This window comes from Heloderma suspectum, chromosome 6 (assembly GCF_057233095.1).
Source record: "Heloderma suspectum isolate Gila_16-S chromosome 6, 16-S_ref, whole genome shotgun sequence".
NCBI lineage: Eukaryota > Metazoa > Chordata > Lepidosauria > Squamata > Helodermatidae > Heloderma > Heloderma suspectum.
The window spans coordinates 114769460-114793941 of record NC_139463.1 but is presented as its reverse complement, the minus strand read 5'-3'; the positions used below and the strand labels follow the sequence as shown (position 1 = coordinate 114793941).

The window sequence follows — 24482 nt, the reverse complement described above, 5'->3', positions numbered from 1 at the left end:
AAGTGTCAGGTCAAGGCACAATAGCGAGAGGACGGCATTGCCAAGTGGGAGGGATTGCCCCCATCTTTGGCTCAACTTTTTGAACTTGGTGCACTTTTTTTTTTTTTTTTTTACTTTTTCAGCTCTTCTGAATTGCATAATGGGCTCATACTTTCACTATTTGTGTCCCTTGGTCCCTTGCAAGTACTGTAGCTAAGTCTATGTGCAGTCTTGCCTCATCAATTACCTACTGACCAAGAAAGAGATCTTGGGATTGTGGTAGAGAGCTTGATGAAAATGCTGACCCAGTGTGCAGCTGCTGTGAAAAAGGCAAATTTCATGTTAGGCATAATTAGGAAATAATTGAAAATAAGTTTCAATTTAAGTTTATTACCTACTACACTTCAAGGCTTCCCTCTACAGTTGTATCATACAAGAAAATAGACAAGGTGAGATGACACGTAGAGAACAGGCGAATCTGCGCACTTGTGAAGACTGGAAAAAAATACTAACAAAAAAATTCTGGACCCATTTGTGTACTTCTGAAACACCCCCTCCCCCCGGGTGGCCCCTTAATGGTTGGGACTAGGTTTTCTGAAGGATCGCCTCCTCCCATATGTGTCTGTCCAGACCTTAAGATCATCATCAGCGATCCTTCTCCTTGAGCCCCTGTCAAAGGAAGTGAGGCAGGTGGCTAGTAGGAAGAGGGCCTTTTCTGCAGTGGCACTCCAGCTGTGGAATGAGCTCCGTAGGGAGGTTCGCCTGGCACCTACGTTGTATTCCATCCAGTGCCAGGTGAAGAACTTTTTATTCTCCCAGGGATTTTAATATTTCAGCTTTCTAGTCCTTTAGCTTTGGTGCTTTACATCTGTGGTTTAAATCTCTGCATTGTTGCTAGGTTTTATTCTGGTTTTATTCTGGTTGTATTGATACACTGTGGTTTTAATGCTTTTATATTTTATATTGTTTTATCCTGCTTTTTTTTTGGTGTTAGTTTTTGTGAATCACCCAGAAAGCTTCAGCTATTGGGCGGTATAGAAAACAAACAAACAAACAAACAAACCAACCCTGAGTTCTGGTCCTTCTACAGTGCCATTTCAGTGTAAGTGGAAGAGCAGACATCACTGTCGAGGGAAGAGGAAGGCTGGAGGTGGCACTGGTGAAACTGTGAGGCACAGCATGGACTTTTTGGTGCTCTTTCCAGGCAACTCTATAGCTGCTTGGGACTAGCCACAGTGCCAGGTTTGGATGTCATAACAAGCCACTGTGAGAGCAAGCCACCCTCAACAACCCAGCAACAAGCCGTGGGTTCTCAGGTGTCTCGTGTGTGGTTAACCAACCACAGCGAATAAGACATGTTGAGTTCACACATCAGTGTAAAACACACTGACTAACAAGGCTAGAGATGTGAGAACTCCCCACTGCTCACCTCTCCTCCTGTTCAGCGAAGCACTCAAAGGAACGACCATCACTGATGACCACCCCCAAGAAAGGATAGCATCTCCGACAATTTTTTTTGACTCAGTGATTAATATGTGCAAAAAGGGGGATGTTCACACACAAAGCCTCGAATTTGCGCACTTTTAAATCTCTGAAATGCGCACTCTCAGCTACATCTGTGCAACATTTGTATACAGTATTGCTCAATCATCCGTTCGCCATTGCAGTGACTTTGAGGGGAGGGAACACGAGGAGTGTTGAGTTGTTGCTGCGATGTGCTAATTTTGTTTCCCGATCAGACAGATGATGTGAGTTAGGTCCCCGTGTTTCCCAATTAAACAATGATCTTTCCATGTAGTGAATGAATCTGACCATTTTTCATTCTGTAAGCCATTAGCATGATGAGTCATCTCTATGACTCACTCACTGATTCTGCCATGTCTCCTCCCCTTTGTTTTGCTAATGCATTGACATTTGACAAGGAGCCTCTGGGACACTGGGCACTTCAGTCTTTTGTTGCCTGAGAATATGCACAATTATGTGCTGGAGGGAGGGCTCAGGGGTCAGTTCAGTTTAGTGCTGTCGCAGATTAGCAGACATGGGAATTTTTAGAATGAAGCTCACTGGGTGACTTAGGGCCAGTCACAGACTCTCAGCCAACCGACCTCACAGGGTTGTTGTTGTGAGGATGAAATGGAGAGGGGGAGGTTCATTAGGTAGAACATGGGAAGACCCACTCGCTCAGAAATCAGCAATACTGCTCATCTGCTAACTGAGGGCAACAAGCAAAACCACCTCTCCCTCATTTTAAGAATACATTTCCTTGATAAAGGACGGGCCGGGGCAGGTGACTGAGTACCTCATTCATTTAGCTGACTGCCTGGGGATATAACTGAATGTCTATCGACTACGGTCAGTCAGAGATTCAGTCACATGCCTTGCTGTGGACAGGGCAGGGGGCAGGGGGACTGATTTAGGTGCATGCTGGTGCTGCTGTGTCTGAAAATGGAATACTTCTGGTCCAGAAGATGTGTGGGTTGCAATGCACACTAGCTCCTGTCTGCACAAGAGGGCTTCAGCCAAGAAAATATATTGCTTTCATTTGTTGGGAGGAGGATCTTACAAATTGTTGCTTCCTCTCCACCTACCCCTACTTTTCCTTCTCTGTGTGTGCGTGCGTAGGCTTCAGGCTACAGAACTTGGCTGCTTATCCCTATTAAATGTCATTCTGTTGTTTTCTGTCTTCCAAAGTATTAGCTATCCCACCCAATGTTGTGTCATCGGCAAATTTGATCGGCATTCCCCCGTCCTCCAGGATTTCTCAAAGACAGTAGACAGTGGTTCTGAGAGCTCTTCTGCCTGTCCCTTTATTATGCTAGGCGCAGATGCAGAGCAAAGAGAGAGAAGGCAGGGGCAGAACTTAGATGGTCTATCTGATTGGCCTTGTGTGAGAAGCTGCTCTCAGAAGCCTCATGGGAGAGAGGTTCCTCCCCCCCTTAAATTAGGCTAGTGAGACTGACTTTCCCTTCAAACAGCGGACAACTCTGAACTACCTTTTGAATTGCGCTGAAGGCATTCCTTTGTAGACTGAGAGTCACTGAGAATTTACATCTATATGACACTGTGAAGTAATTGGATTAAAAGCTGTAGACCGAAGCCTTTCATCTGTGTTTGACTTCGGTATTGAAATAAAGTGGGGGCTAAAGGAATCCTGACAAAATGGGAATCAAAATGGCAAATGCAGTTCAATTAAAGCAAGTGGGAAATCATGCACATTGGGGCAAACAAATCCCAACTTCAAGGATGAGCCGATAGGATTTGAGTTAGCAGTTACTGACCAAGAAAGAGATCTTGGGATTGTGGTAGAGAGCTCGATGAAAATGCTGACCCAGTGTGCAGCTGCTGTGAAAAAGGCAAATTTCATGTTAGGCATAATTAGGAAATAATTGAAAATAACACTACTAAGATCATACCACCCTTATACAAACCTATGAAGTGACACCACTTTGAATAGTGTGTACAGTTCTGGTCACCACACCTAACAAAGGGAATTGCAGAGTTTGAAAAAGTGCAGAAAATGGCACTTAAAATGATTAAGTGGATAGAGCCACTCCCCTATGAGGGAAGTTTACAACAGCTGGGATTGTTTAGCTTAGAAAACAAGCTGAGTCATGGGAGACATGATAGATGTGTAGAAAAGTATGCATGATGTTGAGAAAGTGGAGAAGAAGACATTTTTCTCCCTCTCTCTTATAATACTAGAACTCAGGGTCATCCCATGAAGTGGATTGGTGGGAGATTCTTGATGGATAGAAGGCAGTACTTCATACAGCACATAGTTAAACTATGCAATTCGTTACCTCAAGATGTTGAGATGGCCACAAATTGGGATGGGGGTTGGAGAAATTCCTGGCGGAGAAGGCTACTAGTCCTGCTGGCCATATGCTGCCTTCACTATCTGAGGCAGTATGTCTCTGTATACCAGTTGCTGGGGAACATAAGGGGGGCGCTATTTCACTCATCTCCTCCTTGTGGGATTCTCACGGGCAGCTGTTTGGCCACTGTGTGAATAGAATCCTGGACTAGACAGACTTTGGCCTCATCCAGCATAGCTCCTCTGATGTTCTTATCTTCTCAACACTGATCTTTATATATATTTTTTAAAATCCTATGAAATCTCACTGTGTGTGAGATTACTCTGGACGTTCTCTTGAACCTATATTTTGACTTTGGATTTGATAGGCATCCTATCCATGCTACCCATCCATGCTACCCATGGATGACTTTGACTTATTTTGACTTTTGACTTTTAATTATTATATTTTGACTTTGGATTTGATAGGCATCCTATCCATGCTACCCATCCATGCTACCCATGCATCCATGCTACCCATGTAGCAAGGGTTTCCAACAAAGATGTCAAGGTTGGACTAAATCCCTGCATGTGTGGATTTGTTTAGAACTTTTTTAGCATCCTGGACTTTAATTGCCTGGGATGGACTATGCCAGGAATCATTCAAGCCCCCTGCCCTAAATATTGTAAATCCCTGTCTTTCATTGCCTGGGATGGATTTTGCCAGGGATCTTCTGAGCCCCTCGCCTTGTATTCTGAGCCTTGGGGATTGCAATGGGGAAACTGCATCATATGGATCTGTGACACTGTTATAGTTATTAGCTATAACTATAATGTTTTTCATAATTTTTGTGAACCGCCCAGAGAGCTTTGGCTGTTGGGCAGTATAGAAATTGAAGTAAATAAATAAATAAGCTCTTGACTGTCCTGGAGTTACATAGAGCCTATAGCTCACTGACTAGGGTTGTACTGTGTCAGAATGCCACACTGTGTGCTTGAAGAATTGGGCCTATGAAAGTAACCTTCAAGTGCTTGTAAAATGGAAAATTTGTTTCTTTTGTATATGCCCCCAAAATGGAGACCCTCCTTCAACATATCTCAAAAGAACTGGAGATAGAAGGAAACTTTGGACACAAGATATTCCAATTCAGACAAGGAAAGGGAAGTAATGCTGGGGCAAACAGGAACAAGTAATAAAGATGAATAAAGAGTGTCAAATTTAGATGGAAAATTTAAGAGGACATGCATCTATAAATGAGGAGTTCTAGCCAGTAGGTGAAAGAAACAGAATGGATGTGAATTCCTCTCTGCTATGGTTCTCTTCCAGCTAAGTCTAGGTCAGGCGGGAAGACAATCTTCTGGATTGGCATTTTCCTACCCTTGTCCTCTTGTGGTAGTGTTCATGTTCAAAATGTTATGTTGTGTATTCTGTCTCTTATCCCTCATCCCCACCTTACTTCTTTGTAGAACCACATCCCCCAGATTTTACACACACGAACATACACAGAGATGCACCCTTGGTCAATGATTCCTCTAAATATTCATTCCGATCACCACTGGAACCATCCTTCTCTACACATGTGAAACACACAGTGTTAGCCTGAGTTTTCAAAGCACACACACTGAAATCAATGGGTCTACTCTAGGCATGGCTAAATCTGGATCAAATCCACAAGGTTTGGAACCTCCAACTTCTCAAACAAAGATTTTTAAAACCCATGGGGTATTCCAAATGCAACTCCTTATATTTCAGCTCCCATTCCATCCCACTTCCTCTGTACCACTCCATCCTGCGAAATCATCAGATTGCTACTGGAATGAGTGGAGGAGTGTGCATTATGGGAGAGTTGGGGGAATCACCATGTGGAACCATGTAAACAGGTAAGATGTCTGCCATGTGTGTGGAGGTATCAGAGCTCAGTCCCCTGATGACTCCTATGACATTTTTCTGAAGGCCACATTTATAGGTAGGGAGAAACTGATGGGAATTAAAGAGGAAGTCCAAAGAAGTGTGATAGGTCATCCTTGAAACAGGGTAGCTGTCATAGATGTGGAATCTGAGAGTAACGTTGGGCAAGAAGTTGGGATTCTCACTGATCTTATCAATGGCAAACACCAAAGCCAGGATGTGCTGGTAGAACCTTGTAGCCACCCTGCAAAAGAAGTGACATGCTGTTTAATGGGAGAGTTAAATGGTGCACAAAATCATTTCATCACCGTACTGGTCCAAACTAGATCGAAAAGATTCCGCTTCTTGTATATTAGGAGAGAGCATTATCAGCAAATTCAGTCATCAACTAAGGCCTTTTGGAAAGGACAATGTAGGGATGTCAGAGAAATCCGCTCAAAAGTCAAATGGGACTGAATTCAGACACATTCAGCCCGCTGAACCCTCCCCCAGGACAGGGTGCCCCGGTCTACTCGAACTGGAGTTCACTCGGTACTTTTTTTGTTTTCTCTGCCGAAACTTTTAGGAAGGTATTTATGAAAGAAACTTCGCAAATCAGGACGAAAGAAGGCGAAAGGGATTTTACGAAACTATTTAATAAATATGCAGTTTCCTGCTATGACGCGGCTTTCTTTTGCTGGGAGGGACGGGGTCACGAAGTGCACGTAGCCTGCCTGAGGCTGAGTCATGAACTGCACGTAGCCTCATCTTTTTTTTATTGTCTGTGTGTGAAGGTGAGGTCAGGTTCAGGTCAGGTGAGGTCAGGTGAGCAAGATGCCTCCAGGCCACCCCCCCACCCCACCAGGAAGATAACGTCATGGACAGCACGGGAGGGAATTCATCGACATTTATCCCGCCTTCACATAGGACGGCGGTGTGTCCAGCAGCCTCAGTTGCTCCAGTCCAGACTCCACAGTCCAGACTAGAGAGACCAGAGGTGCTGCTGCTGCAGACAGAGTGTCCGTCTCCAGCAGCTGCAAGGAGTGTGTTTCTGCATTCCCCCGTTCTACAGCACTGCAGTTCAACGTTTATTACAGTGAAGGTATGTTTACTTTACCTGAATGTGCCCCTATGCTTAGTGATTTTGGGATGGGTTGGAGGAGCAGGGGGAACTGGGAAGGCATCCTCCAGCAGCCTTTATTAGGCCTGCCAGGAAGGACTCCATCCTCCATCCTCCTGGGCTTTCCAGGATTAATCCATGTGCTTTTCACCTCCATGTGTGTGTGCCCCTATGTATTTCTGAGTGGGTTGGGGTGGGGGGAACTGGGAAGGCATCCTCCAGCAACCTTTGTTTAGGCCTGCCGGGAAGGACTCCATCCTCCATCCTCCTGGGCTTTCCAGGATTAATCCATGTGCTTTTCAACTCCATGTGCATGTGCCCCTAGTGTTTCTGAGTGGGTTGGGGCAGGGGGAACTGTTAGGCCTACCGGGAAGGATTCTATCCTCCATCCTCCTGGGCTTTCCAGGATTAATCCATGTGCTTTTCAACTTCATGTGCATGTGCCCCTATGTATTTCTGAGTGGGGTGGGGTGGGGAGAACTGGGAAGGTATTCTCCAGCAGCCTTTGTTAGGCCTGCTGGGAAGGACTCCATCCTCTATCCTCCTGGGCTTTCCAGGATTAATCCTTGTGCTTATGTATTTCTGAGTGGGTGGGGTGGGGGGTACTGGGAAGGCATCCTCCAGCAGCCTTTGTTAGGCCTGCAGGGAAGGACTCCATCCTCCAGCATCCTGTGTGTACTGTAGGCTTGTGTTTTTCAGGCCACATGGATGGACTACATCCTCCATCCTGGGCTTTTCAGCCTAATCTGCTGTACAATATGCCCCTATTTATTTAGCATTGGATGGCTGGATTGGTGGGTATCTACTTCTACACTGCACTGTATCTGCGATTGTAGGCTGTTCACATGATTTCAGCTTTGCCACATGCATTTATGTCTCCTTCTGCCCAGAGACATGAACATGGAGAAAAGAGGAACCCGTAGTCAATCCAGCACTCAAAATAGGCGTGTATGCCCGGTGAGAACATACACCGCTGAGGTTGCATTTCAGCGGTATTTTAAGAATGAGATGGAAGAGGAGGAAGCCCAAGGTGTGACCAGCAGTGACAGCAGACCCAGCCCCAGTCCACCCTGCACCCGTAAGCAGTGCACACCACCAATTTCTGCTACAGAAAGTGGCACAGGCACAGCCAGCCACAACTCCAGAGGAAGAGGAAGAAAGTTCATGGATGATGAGCGGAAGGGCAGTGTCTCCAAAGCGGATGAAAATGTTCCCAAGGAGACTCTACAGCGGCGGAATGAAAGTCAAGATATCTATATCATTCCAAAGGATGAATCTGGTCAGACTCTGTCATCACAGGTGCTTGTAAATATCTGGATACAAATAAATATCTTCGAATATTTGAATAGTCCCTAAATTAGCCTTCTGCAACCTGCATCCTTCCAGATGTTTTGGGCTACAACTCCCAGCATTATTGACCATTGGTCATGCCGGCTGGGCCTGATGGGAGTTGAAGTCCAAAACCTTTGGAGGGGACCATTTGGGGAAGGGATCTTCTTCTTCAACATGACAAAACATACACGACTGTTTTACATTCATTCATATTCATTGCTGTGAACATATTTCATATTATTTAAATGTTACATGGTACTCCAGTACTAAAGAAAACCCCAACCCTTTAAAAGAACTGCAATACTTTCTCAAACGATACACCTTTTCGGTGGGAAAACACTTCAGTGTTTTGTGCTTGCTTTGTTTCCAAAGCCATTCATCATAGTTTGCTGTCCTGTTTAGCCTTGATCTCTTTTAACTAGAGCTGCAATGTGAATTGATTAAGCAATTACATTTCTGAGGATGGTTTTTAAAAGAGGGCCTGACTAATCAGGCACTGCTCCTGGGGGACCACCAATTCACCCCGGAAGAAGGCGGAGGGATTTGCCAAGTATGTGCTCAGGACCAGCCCTATCATTAGGTAGCAGCGAGGTGTTGGGGCACAGAACTGTGGGTGCTCCTCTGACTGCCTTGTACCTCCTCAGCCAGCTTGTTGTCCTCTGGTGTGGTGGAAGAGGCTCTCCCATTGTCACTGTTCAAGTAAGATTCAGCTATCGCTCTATGTAGGATGGAGGGGTGCCATTTTATCCTTTGCCTCAGGAAGCAAAATGCTTTGGGCCAGCCCTGTAGGTGCTGAGTCCCACGCAGTGGTATAATAGAGCTGATGCAAAGGAGTGGACCTTGCAAGGGAGCCAGATATCTCCTCCCCCATGCTTTTCAGACATTCACCAGTGAGGACACGTTTAGATAACTCTCGTTGAGTTTCGAAGTCTGTACAGTACATTTTTTTTGCACCTTGTGTCATGTGTTTTCGCAGTGCTAGCTAGTGCAGTAGTAGCTTACATCTGCACCTTGTGTCATGTTGATTGATCGCAATTCCAAGCTATGTTTCATAGATTTCTACAACTACACCGTTTTATTCTCTTGCTATTACTCATGTGTAAAAGTTGCATTTCTCATGAAACTCTGCTTCTATCTATTTTGAATCTTTACAGAGACGCCCACAACCATCCTCCCTGCATCAGATAGCGGAAGTGGAACAGGTGAACCATGTCCACAGCTGCCTGCTGATAATCACCTCGTGGGTGGCGGCTCATGTGTTTTTGAAAAAAAGGCCAGAGGACTTAGTGTCATCAGTGATCCGGACAGCGAAGATGATGAGGAGCCCTTCTAGATCAACGATGTCCCTGCTGAGACTGGGTCTGACTCTGTTTTCCACTTCCAGCCATCTGGGTTCTTTGGGAGCAATCCCAAAACTCAGGAAGAAACATCCCCTGCTAAGCATTGGTCAGTGCCATCAACAACAACAACAACAACAACACCATCCACAGATGAGCAGAAACATGCAGCTCCTGATGCCACCTCATCTGGAACCGAAGGCCCCATTCCCCAAAGAAGAAATGGTGGTGGCAGGGTGAGCTCCTATGTGTGGTGCTTCTTCAAATATGCAGAGAATGACCACTATGTCGTCCTTTGCGATATTTGTAGAAGCCGTGTGCGGCTAGGAAAAGAAGGGGGCTGTGCATGAGTGGGCACGTCTACCATGAGGCGACACACAGGAGGTGCATCATCTGCTTCTTGTGCCCAAAGATAGCAACGGGAAGCCACAACCATCCAAAAAGAACAGTACCGCCTTCTTTGCCTCATTTTCCAAAGACCTCACGCAAAGTGGTCCGGGTGAGAAGTAGGGATGGCGGAGAATTTCTCCATGAATCTTTGGGAGGCCGAGCACCGAGGCATTCAGCCCCCCCCCTCGAAAGTGTTGGGGAAATTCTCCGCCAGCCCCCTGCCCCCCCCGGGATGGGACTTACTGTGGCCAAATGTCCCTCTCGGTGGCGGGTCCCATCGGTGGTTCGGCGGCATTTCGTCTGGGGTGGGGGCGGCGGCCGGTCTCCCGACTGGCTGCCACCGCCACCATTACGAAATAAAGAAGTAAAAAACAAAACAAAACAAAACCACACACCTGTGATAGGCTACGTGACGATTTACGTAGCGTATCACGGCTAGATTTCCAAAGTCAGCCGTGATAGGCTACGTTAATCGTCACGTAGCCTATCACGGGTGACTTTGGAAAAAAAAAAATGTGTACGTAAATGGCGGCGGCCCATGGGCGCCGCCGCCATTTCCGTTCCTAATTTTGGCACGTCTAGTCTACGTAAAGATTTACGTAGACTACGGCGAAAATAAGGGCAATGCAGCATTCCCTTATTTTTGCCGTAGTCTACATAAATCTTTACATAGACTAGACATGCCAAAATAAGGAACGGAAATGGTGGCGCCCATGGGCCACTGCCATTTGCATACGTGCTTTTTTTTTCTTTTCCCAAAGTCACCTGTGATAGGCTACGTGACGATTAATGTAGCCTATCACGGCTGACTTTGGAAATCTAGCCATGATAGGCTATGTTAATCGTTACGTAGCCTATGGCGGGTTTTTTTTTCACTTTCTCTTTCGTGGCCAGGGAGACGGGGCGCTTCTCCCCAGCCTGAATTTCGGCTGGGTGAGATGGGGTGCCTCCCCCCCCTCACTGAACTTCAGGGGGAGAAGCGAGGCACCTCCCCCCACCGCGAAGCAAGCTGTGGGACAAGGTAAGTGCCTTTCGTACATCCCTAGTGAGAAGGGCACAGAAGACAGCTTCGCTAAGAGGCAGGCGTCACTGGAGAAATGCCTCACACTGACACAGAAATTCCCCCCTGACAGTGTCCAGGCATGAAGGTTGAATCAGGACCTGACAGTGGTCATTGCAAAACGTATGCTTCCCTTCTCCCTGGTGGAAGATGAAGACTTTGTGCGCTTCATGAAGAGATTGTGCCCTCGGTGGGATGTCCCCTCTTGTCACTACATTAGTGGCATAGCCATTCCAGCCCTGGCTTCTGAAATCAGAAGGGTACTCCAACAGGATTTGAAATGTAGGGATGTACGAAAGGGACTTACCTTGTCCCGCAGCTTTTTTGCGGTGGGGGGGAGGCGCTTCGCTTCTCCCCCCGAAGTTCATGCAAGGGGGGGGTGTCTTCCCGCCTCGCCCGGCCAAAATTCAGGCCGGGGGGGAGGCTTTCCTCCTCGCCTGGCCGAAATTCAGGGCAGAGAGAAGCGCCCCGTCTCCCCGGCCACGAACTTCAAAAGAAAAGTAAAAAAAAAAAAAGCCCCGTGATAGGCTACGTAACGATTTATGTAGCCTATCATGGCTAGATCTGCAAAATCAGCCGTGATAGGCTACGTTAATCATGACATAGCCTATCACGGGTGACTTTGAAAAAAAAAAAAGTGCGTATGCAAATGGCGGCCCCCATAGAGAGCCGCCATTCGCGTTCCTTATTTGGTCCCTGTAATCTACGTAAAGATTTACGTAGACTATGGCGAAAATAAGGGCAACGCTATTATTTCTCCCCGAACCTTCAGAGGACTGAATGCGTTGGCACTCGGCCCCCCGAAGTTTCGGGGAGAAATTCTCCCCCATCCCTATGAATGTGCAGTTGGAGGAAATGTACATTTAACGAGTGACACATGAACAAGTAACCAAACAAAGTCTTATCTGTGTGTCACCGCGCAATGGGTATCCATCAGTGTGAGCAGCTGACTGACTAGCAGAACAGTGACATTGTCCCTCACAATGCTCTCAGGGACACACACAGCAGAAAACATCAGCAGTAGCATCAGTGGTGTTGTTCAGTCCTGGTTGGCCCCCTTAAATCTAACAGTGGGCTGTGTAGCAACAGACAATGCCTCCAACTACCTAAAAGCCGCCCGCATCGCACGGCTAAACCACGTTCAGTGCGTTGCACACTATTTGAACCTTGTGGTGCGTTCCGGATTGAGCAACGCATCTCCTAAAATAGGCAAGCTACTTAAGGTGGCCTGATCCATTTGCACCCACTTCAGGCAGTCCTGCTCAGCAATGGAGGCAATCGGCACCATCCAACATAGCCATGGCCTTCCAGAACACAAATTCATTTTGGATGTGTGCACACACTGGAACAGCACATTGCATATGCTTCAGAGACTCTGTGAGCAGAGATCAGCTATAAACGACTACATTACTGAGAAACAACACTACTCCAATTTTTTTGTCACACCACATCAGTGGCTCTGGATGCAAGACCTGGTGGACATTTTAAACATATTCAATGAATGCACAACACTACTGAGTGCAGACTATGCCACACTGGGCCAAGTTCTACCTGTGCTGAAGGTTATAGAGGGGGTGCTGACAAAATGCCATGCTGAGCTTTGTGAGCGCACCAGTGCTGTAGGCAGTCAAGTCCCCAATCCTGCAGTTAGGCTTGCTGAATTCCTTCTGCAGGAGCTGGGCACCAACAAACACATCACTTGGATGAGGGGGGACATGAAATATGTTGCTGCTGCATTCCTTGAACCACGGTTCCGGGATAGCACAACAAGGGCGGTGCTGCCAAACCAGAACCCTGACTTCCAAAGTGTAAAAACATATTTGACTGAGAAAGTCATGGAGTGCTGCCGCAGCCAGAGAGATGGGCTGGATGAGAAGGAGCTGGGGAAGAGTGAGGCTAGTAGGACTACTACCTCCCCTGAAGATAATATCTGCAGCAGTAGCACCATCACCAGCAGGAGGGGCGATGATGATGCCACAGCAGCTGCACCACCAACACAACATACAGACACAGGGGCATCTTGTCGAAAGTTCAGCTTGTACTCCTCAATGGCAGTGGAGCTCGGTGTAAGTGGGAGCAGGCAGGGGGAATGTGCCAAAGCAGCCAGGAAAGGATCAGCTTATGATGTGGCTATCCAGGAACTGGAAGCTTATGCCAGAGAGAGTTTCTTGGGAATGCAGAGCAGCCGAGAGAGAGTGATCGTCTCCTATACTGGGAGACAAAACGTGGCATTTGGCCAAATCTGACCAAAGTCGCCTTTTGGCATATATCTTGCCCTCCCTCGAGTGTGTCCTCTGAAAGGCTTTTCTCCACCACTGGCAACATTGTCACCACCCACCGAAGCAGACTCACACCAGAACATGTCTCCACCCTTGCCTTCATATGCATCCAACAGGGGATGGATTCCCGAGGAGCACCTCCCTCCACCACCACCAGCTGTCAGCAGAGTAGAGCAGTCATCAAGTGATGAGGAGGTAGGGATGTACAAAAGTCACTTAACTGGTCTCGCAGCTTGCTTTGTGGTGGGGGGGGAGGTGCTTCGCTCCCCCCCCAAGTTCAGGCAAGGGGGGGGAGCCGTCCCGCCTCGCCCGGCTGAAATTCAGGCTGGAGGGGAAGGCTTCCTGCCTCGCCCGGCCAAAATTCAGGCCAGGGAGAAGCGTCCCGTCTCCCCGGCCGCGAACTATGAGAGTAAAAAAAAAAAAAGACCCCGTGATAGGCTACGTAATAATTTACGTAGATTTGCAAAGTCAGCCGTGATAGGCTACGTTAATCGTTATGTAGCCTATCATGGGTGACTTTGAAAAAAAAAAGCGTGTACGCAAATGGCGGCCCCCATGGGGTGCCGCCATTTGCGTTCCTTATTTGGTCCCCGTAGTCTATGTAAAGATTTATGTGGACTACGGCAAAAATAAGGGCAACGCCATTGGGGCCGCCATTTGCGTACGTGCCTTTTTTTTTTTCAAAGTCACCCCTGATAGCCTACGTAACGATTAACGTAGCCTATCACGGCTGACTTTGGAGATCTAGCCATGATAGGCTACGTTAATCGTTACGTAGCCTATCACGGGGTTATTATTTTTTTTTACTTCAGTTGTAATGGCGGCGGCGGCAGCCATTCGAAAGACCGGCTGCCGCCCCCGCCCCCGCCGAAAGCCCGCCGAACCGCCGCTGGGACCCGCTGCTGGGAGGGACATTCGGCTACGGTAAGTCCCATCCCGGGGGGTGGCGGAGAATTTCACCGCCGATTTCGGGGGGCCAAATGCCTTGGCAGTCGGCCCCCTAAAGATTCGGGGAGAAATTCTCCGCCATCCCTACGAGGATCCCTGGGATGATGATACTGCTGCTAATGTGAGCCAGAGTTCTGAGGGACAATGAGGCAGAATGATATAATTTGTGAGTGTGGTCACACTGAGGTGTCCCTCATAACTTTGTCCAAACAAGCAGTCCCTGTCTGGCCTGGGCAGAGCCCAAAGCACTGGCGATATGTGGCGGAGCTTTATAATAACTCACATGCAGAGTCCAGTTGCGCTGCCCGACTGTGTGTGGCGGACTATGCAACAGCGTATATCCCTACTACACACACACACACAGAGTTTTCTATGCATCCCAGTGTACTTCGCTATCGACTGTATATGTGTATCTTTACCCCTCTGAATGTTAGTATGATTCTGATTCCCCAAATGTATGTATAGTTCTAATTCTCTTGATGTGTGCTTTTAATTCATTTAAAATTCTTTCATAAATCAAGGAATTGCTTTCAAAGACCTTGTTGTGGTCTCTCTCTGGACTCCCTCAGCTTTTGGGTTTTCCTAAGCACCGAGAGTTCTATGTGAAAAGATCCCTCCGGTATGCGTCCAGTTTACATGTATGTGATATGCACCTCCATGTAAAACAAAGCATACTTCATAGAATCATAGAGTCATAGAATCATAGGGTTGGAAGGGTCCTACAAGGCCATCGAGTCCAACCCCCTGCTCAATGCAGGTATCCAAGTCAGAGCATCCCTGACAGATGGCTGTCCAGCCTCGTCTTGAATGCATTCATTCATAACATCAGGTATGCTGACTGACCATCTCCCTATGAGGGAAGCTTACAGCAGCTGGCCTTGTTTGGCTGGGAAGGCATTCTTGTTGTGGTTAACAGTAAGCAAACACAGAGATCATTGTGTACAATGATCTAGATTTAAAAAATTATATCTGTGGGTTTGAACCAACGAATTGTTACTTTTTTCTTTTTTTTTAGAAAGAACTTTATATACAAACAGAACAGATCAAAACAAAACACAGAAACAACTGTAATGTTGGGCTGGGCACTGGCTGGCTGCAGGCCTCAGTTCGTAGGAGGATGCAGTTCCCGCTCCATGCATGGCCTCCACCCTTCTTTGAAGGTCATCACCTGTGTGTAGAAAGAGAAGAATAAAGCACAATGGTAATATGCATCTTGCAGGCAGAGTTGTTAGCTCAGGTCAGGTGCCATTCTGTAGTACTACTTACAGGTCCTCCTGAGCTTCTGGATGTCTCTCATCAGACGCATCAGGAGCACAAGAGGAGGGGCTTCATCTGTGGAAGAAGGGTGGCCTTCCTCCACAGATGCTGCTCCTCTTGCTGCTGGCTCTTAGATCTCCTCCTCCTCCTCCTCCTCCTCTCTCCTCTCCCTCTCCACGGCCCTCAGTGCCTCCTCTGCCAGCAAGGCACGATGCGCAGCTGTGGGATGTCACAGTAACAGAATGAATGTATTTATATATGTGGTGAGTGAACAAAACCACAGTCATTGATTGATCTGTCTATCACCATCCCCACCACCATAAGAACCACTGATTCTGTCCTCCCACCACAAGGTCTAATGATGAGGGGATAATTAGGGAGGCAGATTATACAGTACTGACAGTTTTGGTGTGATGGGGACTGTTGGACTACTGTAAACATGCACAGGATTGCACTTCTAGTCACCCCATTTCTACATTTGCAATGCCATGGTATTTATTTATTCTATTGATGCATTGCATAAATGCCACCTTTTTTCCTAGCGCAAGGAACCCTAGGCAGCTCACATTAGCCTCTTCCTCTCCATTTAACGCTCACAACAACAACACTGAGGTAGGCTGGGGCTTTCTGACAGGGCCAAAGTCACCCAGTGAGCTTCCATGGCTGAGTGTATACTATACTATACCCAGATCTCCAAGCTCTCAGATGAACACTTGCTCATGAGTTGACTTGAGTGCCAATGTCTTGGTAGAAAGGTGGGGTGGGTGGGGTGCAAAAATTCAGCAATCACTACATGAAGAAGGATGACGTGCACACACTGAGAGGCTGGTCCTGTTGCTGCTGGGCTGGTGCCAGTAGGGGTGCACGAAAGTCACTTACCTGGTCTCACATCTTTTTGCGGTGGGGGGGAGGCGCTTCGCTGCTCCACCCGCGAAGTTCAGGCCGGGGGGGAGGCTTCCCGCCTCCCCCGGCCGAAATTGAGGCCGGGGGGGAGGCTTCCCGCCTCGCTCAGCCAAAATTCAGGCCGGGGAGGAGGTGCCTCACCTCGCCCGGCCGCAAAATTAAAAGTTAAAAAAAAAATGCCCCCGTGATAGGCTACGTAACGATTAACGTAGCCTATCACGGCTAGATCTGCAAAGTCAGCCATGATAGGCTACGTAAATCGTCACGTAGCCTATCACGGGTGACTTAAAAAAAAAAAGCGCGTACGCAAATGGTGGCCCCCATAGGGAGCCGCCATTCGCATTCCTTATTTGGTCGCTGTAGTCTACGTAAAGATTTACGTAGACTACGGCAAAAATAAGGGCAACGCAAATAGCGTTTTTTTTTCTTTTACTGGAATGGCGGTGGCAGCAGCCGGTCAAAAGACCGGCTGCCGCCCCCGCCCTGGACGAAGACCCGATGAACCACCGGCCGGACACGCCGCCGGGAGGGACATTCGCCAAAGGTAAGTCCCGTCCCAGGGGGGGGGGGATGCGGGGGATGGGGGGGTGCAGAGAATTTCTCCCCGAAACTTGTTCGGGGGCTGAACACGTTGGCGCTTGGCCCCCCGAAGTTTTGGGGAGAAATTCTCCGCCATCCCTAGGTGCCAGTCCCCCTGTGTGCACTGTGCAGAGACTGGCAGCAGCAGCATTTCCCTGGAAATGGACAGCGTGTCAGTGTGTAATATGACTTGTAGCCAGGCCCGCATAATCCTATGCATGTGGTTGTACAGGAAAAAGCAATGCAGTTCCCAGCATCCCTTCAACCTGCCAAAGTGGCTGGAAGATGATGGGACCTTTTTCTGTCCAAGTTCAACAAGCATAGGATTGCAGGCTAAATGTCAGGATTTGTTTGTTTCCACATGAGACCACAAAGAGATAGCTTCATTTTTGGTACACATCCTTGTCTTCATATTTAGTTAAGCTTGATGATGGGATGGGATAACTATAACTTACCAGGCATATACCTCTGCAAAAATGGGGGCTGGCCTGCTTGGACCCACACTCTGTGGATGCGCCAGTAGTAGGTGGGGGGGGGTTGGACAGCGGTGCCCTCCTCTCGGCAGCAGCAATCCCCTCTCTAATGAAGGACTGCTTTAGTGCCTTCCATCTGGACCTCAATTGTCCAATTGTGTGATGGTGGCCCGCTCGCTCCATCCTCCTCTTTATCCGGGCCCAATAAAGTTCATTGCGGCAGGAGCAGCTGCCAAACAGCACTGCCACCGCCTCGCTGCTCTTAATGTTGATGAGGAGGGCCTTGGTCTCCTTATAGTCCCACCTCCTGCCACGCACTGGTGCAGCCATTTTAGAGCAGCCACACTACTACTACACACACACACACACCAGACAGCCACGCACAACCACCACTTAACTACACACACACAGACCAAACCAGACAAAACCACCACAATGCACAAACAACACTGATACAAGGAAATCCACTAAGCACCACCACTAACACACCACCACCACCACACAACAGACCTCCACCCACAAATCTCCACGCAGACGCAAACGCATATGCAGATGACATTCAGGAAGTTAGCAGGAAGTTGACGACAGATTTTGTGGAAGCGGAACTGCAGCCCCATTTTTTTAAATTTGTGAGGCGGTTAGGTTAACAAGACAAGTAAACGTGAGGGTCATCAAGCACAAATACACAGAAATTAATAAAATCACAGTCCCTGTCCCTGTCCGAGAAAACAAGACAGCGGGGGAGCGCACAGAGGGCAGGAAACATTTCGGGCAGCAACAAAAGAAAATATGTAAATAATTACAGAAATAGTGCAAGGCAATCCCAACAATGGCGAGAGTGTGGCGGAAGCTACAGGGGGATTCCCCCCTAGGGAGGAAATACGTAAGCAATCCCAACAATGGCAAGAGTGTGGCAGAAGCTACGGGAGGATTCCCCCCTGGGGAGGAAATACGTAAGCAATCACAACAAGGGAGAATGCGGCGGAAGTTACATAGGGTCAATTCCGGCCGACGGAAACTACGTAAACGTTTGCGACGAATAGTCTTTCGCAGAATGGCGGAATGGGACGTGCGGCTGTTGGGCACGGATAATTTTTTGATGTTTGCTGCAATTTTATTTACGTAACTTTCGAGGCGGGAAAAACCCCCACTGTATTTCGGGGGGTTGCGGACAGCGGGACGGGACAGAGGACGCCAACTGCGAAATTCAAGCGGGACGGTATGAGCACAGTTCGTACATCCCTAGGACAATGTGGCTACATTTTACTGGATTGTGGTTTTATGCTTGTATATCCTAATATTAGGCTTGTCAGGGTCAATGTACAGCTTAGATCATATTTTTAATGTCTCAAGATTTCATACTTTACAGAGACATGTATGTAAAATAGATCAAATATGTCCTTGGATGTCACTTATTCCACTTCCAATATTTCTATCCATGTTGTTCTCTATTACCTGAGCTACAAAGAAATCGCATCAGACTTTCAAGGTTTTGGATGGAAATTCAGGAACTTTGGGGTCCAGATAGTTTTCTCATCCAGCCTTCCAGTAGGTAGAAGAGGGATAGAAAGGGGAAGAAAAATACTCTGGGTAAATGATTGGCTATGAAGGTGGTGCTGATGCGAGAGATTTGGATTCTGGGATCATGGGCTATACTTCCTGGAAGATGGACTGTTGGCAAATGATGAGTTGCACCTGACAAGGGCTGGGAAGAATGTGTCCTGACCTAAAATGGACAGGACCTTACAGAATTAATGTGGGAGATTAGTTTGTAACAATGCTGGTCACCACTCTAAACTGGATGTTTTCAGACTCTGATGTTGTGGGCAATTCCACCTCCACTGGATAGACAAGGTAGAATGCTATAGATTGCCTCTGTGAGCATGGCTATATAGCCATGGATTTTCCTTTGCTATACTATTGCTTGTTATGATGTTTCCTTAGTATTTCAATCAGACCTGAAAACCCATTGGATTAATTTAGTATGTGAGTTTCCCATTTGTTCTGAGACTGTTTTAGACACTAGATTGATTTTAAGAGTGTATTATTGTTGAAGAATGTATTGCTGGCAATTGACTGACTTAGTGTATTGGGAAAAGGAGTGGGACCACTAGAAAGGCCAAAGGAAGAAACCCTTGTGAGTTAAGATGTCAGGTTAGGGAGATTTGAGGGCTCCATGTTGTTAGATGCAATGCCTGATTTTGGATTGGAATGGTGGTGAAGAATACCCCGTTTCTCTTTTGAGATTGGACATAGGACCCCTGAAGGAAATAAAGGGCCTGTTCTCCTAACTGAAATGAAATGTGTGTACTTCAGAGCAATGGCTCATTGTCTGTTTTGCCTATGGGTCACTCCATGTGGCATTTCCCAGCAGTAGAGGTGATTGTCAGTCAGATTTTCACAACAGCATTTTTTTGTTATAGCAACAAGACAATTAAAAGAATGAAGAAGTCAACAACTTGAATATGGGGCAAGTAGGGGTAATAAGGAAATGTATAAAATGAATATGCAGATCGTCTGATTAGCAAATGGCTAGGGGAACATGGCAAGCTTAGTCTATCTGATGCACAGGTGCATTTCTATGAAACAGTACAGTTCAGTCCTAGAAAAATAATTGAAACCCTATAGAGAAATTGTCCCCTTCATGGATCACTGCCTTGTTGTGGCGAAGGGGCTTCCATAACTCAATGAAGCCATAAATGATGCTGTGCAGGGCCACCCAAGATGGCCAAGTCATGGTGGAGAGTTCTGACAAAATGTGGTCCACTGGAGAAGGAAATGGCAACCCACTCCAGTATTCTGGACAAGAAAACCCCATGGAATTAGGTATGTATGAAAGGGACTTACCTTGTCCTGCAGCTTTTTTCGCGGTGGGGGGGAGGCGCTTCGCTTCTCCCCCCGAAGTTCATGTGTGGGGGGGTGTCTTCCCGCCTCGCACGGCCGAAATTCAAGCCGGGCGGGAGGCGCCCCATCCCTCACCGGCGAAAGTCAGGCCAGGTAGAAGCACCCCGTCTACCCGGCCGTGAAAAAAACAAACAAACCACCCCCGTGATAGGCTACATAATGATTAACGTAGCCTATCATGGCTAGATTTGCAAAGTCAGCCGTGATAGGCTATGTTAATCATTACGTAGCCTATCACGGGGGTGGTTTTTTTTTTTAACTTTCCTTCTAATGGCGGCGGCGGCAGCTGGTTGAAAGACCGGCTGCCGCCCCCGCCCCTGATGAAGACCTGACGAACCGCTGCCGGGACCCACCGCCAGGAGGGACATTCATGAAAGGTAAGTCCCATCCCGGGGTGGCGGGGGGGTGGCGGGGTGGCGGCGGAGAATTTCACCGCCGATTTTGGGGGGCCGAACGCGTTGGCACTCAGCCCCCCGAAGTTTCGGGGAGAAATTCTCCCCCATCCCTACGAATGTATCACAAGGCTAAAAGATATGATGCCACAAGATGAGCCCCTCAGGTCGGAAGGTGTCCAATGTACTACTGGGGAAGAGCAGAGGGAATTTCCAAGTAGCGCCAGAAAGAGTGAAGCGGCTGGGCCAAAGCCAAAAAGACACTCAGCTGTGGATGTGTCTGGTGGTGAAAAGAAAGTCTGATGCTGTAAAGAACAATATTGTTTAGGAACCTGGAATGTCAGATCAATGAATCAAGGTAAGCTGGAGGTGGTCAAACATGAGATGGCAAGATTGAACATCGACATCTTGGGAATCAGCGAACTAAAATGGACAGGCATGGGCGAATTAAATTCAAGTGACCATTATATCTACTACTGTGGACAAGAATCCCTTAGAAGAAATGGAGTAGCACTCATAGTCAACAAAAGGGTGGGAAAAGCAGTACTGGGGTACAATCTCAAAAATGACAGAAAGATCTCAGTACGAATCCAAGGCAAACCATTCAACATCACAGTAATTCAAGTCTATGCCCCAACCACTGAGGCTGAAGAAGCTGAGGTTGATCGGTTCTATGAAGACCTACAACACCTTCTAGAACTAACACCAAAAAAAGATGTCCTCTTCATCATAGGGGATTGGAATGCTAAAGTAGGAAGTCAAGAAATCACCGGGATAACAGGCAAGCATGGCCTTGGTCTACAAAATGAAGCAGAACAAAGGCTAATAGAGATTTGCCAAGAGAACACGCTGATCCTAGCAAACACTCTTTTCCAACAGCACAAGAGGCGACTCTACACATGGACATCACCAGATGGTCAATATCGAAATCAGATTGGTTATGTACTTTGCAGTCAAAGATGGAGAAGCTCCATACAGTCAGTAAAAACAAGACTTGGAGCTGACTGTGGCTCAGATCATGAGCTTCTTGTTGCAAAATTTCAGCTTAAATTGAAGAACGTGGGGAAAACCACTAAACCATTCAGGTATGACCTCAATCATATGCCTTATGAATATACAGTGGAGGTGAGGAATAGATTTCAGGGATTAGACCTGATAGAACACCTGAGGAACTGTGGACGGAGGTCCGTAACATTGTTCAGGAGGCAGCAACTCAATCCATCTGAAAGAAAAAGAAATGCAAGAAAGCCAAGTGGCTGTCTGATGAGGCTTTACAAGTAGCTGAGGAAACAAGGGAAGCAAAAAGCAAGGGAGAAAGGGGAAGATATATCCAACTGAATGCAGAGTTCCAGAGAATGGCAAGGAGAGACAAGAAGGCCTTCTTAAATGAACAATGCAAAGAAATCGAGGAAAACAATAGAATGGGAAAGACTAGAGATCTCTTCAAGAAAATCGGAGATCTCAAGGGAATGTTTTGTGCGAAAACGGGCATGATAAAGAACAAAGAAGGCAGGGACCTAACAGAAGCAGATGAGATTAAGAAGAGGTGGAAAGAATGCAGAGAAGAACTATACAGGAAAGATCTGAATGTCCCTGATAGCCATGATAGTGCAGTCACTGAACTTGAGCCGGACATCCTTGAGAGTGAAGTCAAGCGGGCCTTAGGAAGCATTATTAACAACAAAGCTAGCGGAGATGACAGTCTTCCAGCTGAGCTATTTAAGATCCTAAAAGATGATGCTGTTAAAGTGCTGCACTCAATATGCCAACACATTTGGAACACTCAACAGTGGCCACAAGATTGGAAAAGGTCAGTTTACATTCCAATTCCAAAGAAGGGCAATGCCAAAAAGTGTTCAAACTACCGCACAATTGCACTCATTTCACATGCCAGCAAGGTGATGCTCAAAATCCTACAAGCTAGGCTTCAGCAGTATGCAAACCAAAAACTACCGGAAGTACAAGCTGGGTTTCGAAGAGGCAGAGAAACTAGAGATCAAATCGCCAACATTTGCTGGATCATGGAGAAAGCAAGAGAATTCCAGAAAAACATCTATTTCTGCTTCATTGGCTACGCTAAAGCCTTTCATTGTGTGGATCACAACAAACTGTGGCAAATTCTTAAAGAGATGGGAGTACCAGACCACCTTACCTGTCTCCTGAGAAACCTGTACGAGGGTCAAGAAGCAATACTAAGAACCGGACATGGAACAACCAATTGGTTCAAAATTGGGAGAGGAGTACAACAAGGCTGTATATTGTCACCCTGCTTATTTAATTTATGTGCAGAGTACATCATGAGAAATGCCGGGTTGGATGAATCACAGGTCGGAATTAAGATTGCCAGATTGTTACTGGAATACCGGGTCTCGGAGGGAGTCCTGCCTTGTCATACCAATGGTTCACCAATGACAAAATTTCAGTTTGGGCAGTCACCACATCAGCTCTAGCAAGCTAGGCCAGGTAATTTCAATTCGGAACCCTCTTTGGCATTGAGCGGTCCCCAAGGCAGCCGCTTCAGGTTTGTCTCACAGGCACGTTATGGCGATGGGATGATGGTGCTTCAAAGCATTCCAGCCTGGCCTTTGCAATTTGACCGCTTTCTTCCTGTTGCAATTTTCCCTGCGCTTTCCCTAATGTTTTTTTCCTCAGACTGTCGGACACGACATATGACAGTACGGGTGCTCTTATGTGGGCACAGTATGGTGTTTTGGGCTGCACAAAGGGCTTCTACGCTGGCCTTTGGATCTCAGTTTCTGCTACCCCAGCACACTATGATCCAGTGACTTGGCAGACAGAACATGCAGTGGGAGTCCCCCGCTCCTCACCCTGTTCCACCAGGGTTCTGTCAGTCTTCCTCCGCAGGTCCAGGTGCTGCATGATGGAAGGAACGACTTGGGCTGTAAACCAGGCAAGAACCTGATCGAACAGGCCTTGATTAATGTGCAGGTGGTCCGGCATACCTGGCTGGAAGTAGCCCTTGTGGTTCTCACTGCACCCATGGATCAATTGGAAGGCTCGGAATGACGTTGCCGTTGGCAGGGCACGTCAGAAAGTGAACGCAGAAATGGCTTATGGCCTATGTGAATGGGGTGATGGATGCTCCACCCACAGTAAATTCTTTGGACAAGGAGGGAGCATTACAGGCAGGATGGTGTCTGCCTGTCTAATGTAGGGAATAGCATATTTCTGTCTGATCTGCAAAGGGGCCTGCGGGAAGTTCTGTGCAGGTGGGGGGAGTTTCACAAGCTCTAGGCTTGTGACTCCTGTGGCGACTAGGATGGGCAAAAGAGGAAAGAGATTAGGCATGGTGTGCATGCAGAGGCACCTTATGGTGACAGGTGATGCCTGAGGCCCCCGAACGGATTGTGCTGCTCGCCGGGGGGATAAGGGTTGCCTGGGAGACCAACCCTCCTCACTCACCCAGGTGTTGTGCGGCACTGGGTTGGGGGTGACACCGGAAGGTCTACCTCCCCCAGAAGGGGCAGTCTGGAGGGGCGGCGAGATCAACGACGCCCCTCAGGCTGGGTGTGCTTTTGCCCGAGAAGTGCCGGGTAGTCGCTGGCACAGTCAGCTGCCCGTCCTAGGTTCCCCTTTGCAGATATTTTCAATAAATGTGGCCCAATTTTCAACCCAAGCCTTGTTGTCTGACTCTTCTTTGACCTATCTCCACCCGTAAATGCCCTAACCCTGACGCCAGCTTGTCTGGAAAAGGGTGGGAGTTGCGAGTGGGTGGGGTGAGAAGAGGTGGCTGCTGCCCATTGGGTGCCCACCCCATGGCACCACCAGGCAGGGGAGGGGTCAGCAGAGCCCTCTTAAGCTCTGTGCCCCTTCCCAAACCAGCTCTC

General features: G+C 47.6%; 1 long non-coding RNA gene across 1 annotated transcript; it reads left to right on the top strand.

The window, feature by feature from the left end:
- Positions 1–6473: 6473 nt before the first annotated feature.
- On the top strand, positions 6474–10193 carry LOC146342635 (uncharacterized). The gene is made up of 3 exons (XR_014784147.1): positions 6474–6762; positions 7671–8079; positions 9267–10193. It is a non-coding gene; the product is annotated as an uncharacterized LOC146342635 (long non-coding RNA).
- The last annotated feature ends 14289 nt before the right edge of the window (positions 10194–24482 follow it).